This window comes from Arachis ipaensis, chromosome B08 (genome assembly GCF_000816755.2).
Source record: "Arachis ipaensis cultivar K30076 chromosome B08, Araip1.1, whole genome shotgun sequence".
In the NCBI taxonomy this organism is placed as follows: domain Eukaryota; kingdom Viridiplantae; phylum Streptophyta; class Magnoliopsida; order Fabales; family Fabaceae; genus Arachis; species Arachis ipaensis.
In genome coordinates, this window is record NC_029792.2 from 61,437,913 (window position 1) to 61,438,906 (window position 994).

At 37.6% G+C, this 994-nt stretch overlaps 1 long non-coding RNA gene across 1 annotated transcript; it reads right to left on the reverse strand.

The window, feature by feature from the left end:
• LOC110265529 lies at positions 320-772 on the reverse strand. Its single transcript, XR_002351674.1, has 2 exons — positions 485-772; positions 320-388 (listed from the first exon to the last, which is right to left on the reverse strand). It is a non-coding gene; the product is annotated as an uncharacterized LOC110265529 (long non-coding RNA).

Genomic DNA, 994 nt, shown 5'->3' on the forward strand with positions numbered 1-994 from the left:
TTTTTGAAGAAATAGAATAAAAGTCTGTATATATATCAGCAGGTAGGAATATTCATAAAGATCACAATAAAAATCTGCATATATATCAAAGCTGCAACTGAACTGAGAGATACCACTTCAAAGTGATTTCAAATTCAGAAGCAATAATATTCACAAAAGAGAAAAGTACACTCATGCCACTCAAAACAAATTAAATTAATTTACACACAAATCAAATCAAAACACATGGAATTAGTTAACAGATAGAGTGAAGAGGAAGTACCTATCATAAATTTGAACATGTTACATCATAGACGCCATTCTTTGCTGATCAGCTTCTGGAAGTGATTCCAAACCAGTTAACATGCTCTTATCCATGATTCACTTCAATTCAACTCAACCTAGTGTTCTTCATTCACATTAATCAAATATATCACACACCTCAAGCAATTATAGTACATCCACTTCAATCTTGTTAATTAAAATAAAGTAGTAATAAAACGACCTGTGGAGACGGAATCTCTGGACCAAGACAGAGGGAGCAAAGGCAACCGGGGAGTTTAGAGAAGAAACTCAAACCCCAGGAACAAAATTAAAACCAATTAACTAACAATAATATAGGATGAAATAATCACAAACATCACAATATAATCACAATTAAGTCACAAAAGCACAAAGAACAGCAGCACAGCAGCATATTTACAATTAATAATCACAAACAGCAGTAAGAGCTAATCAACAATCAATTAATCAATGAATGAAAAATTGAAAAAATAAACCATTCAAGAATAATTCAAAGATCAATAACCCTTAGGAACAGAGCATGGACCTTCGAAGACGGCGAGCTGGCGACAAACACGACGAAGGACGACGGCGAAGAACTGCGAAACAGGACTGGAAAGCGAACATTGGCGGACGACGGATCGAGGGACCTCGAGAACGACGAACCTAGTGGCGACCTTGAGCGCGACGAGCGGCGACGGTGAGATTGATGGCGGCGCGATGGAGGCTAGGG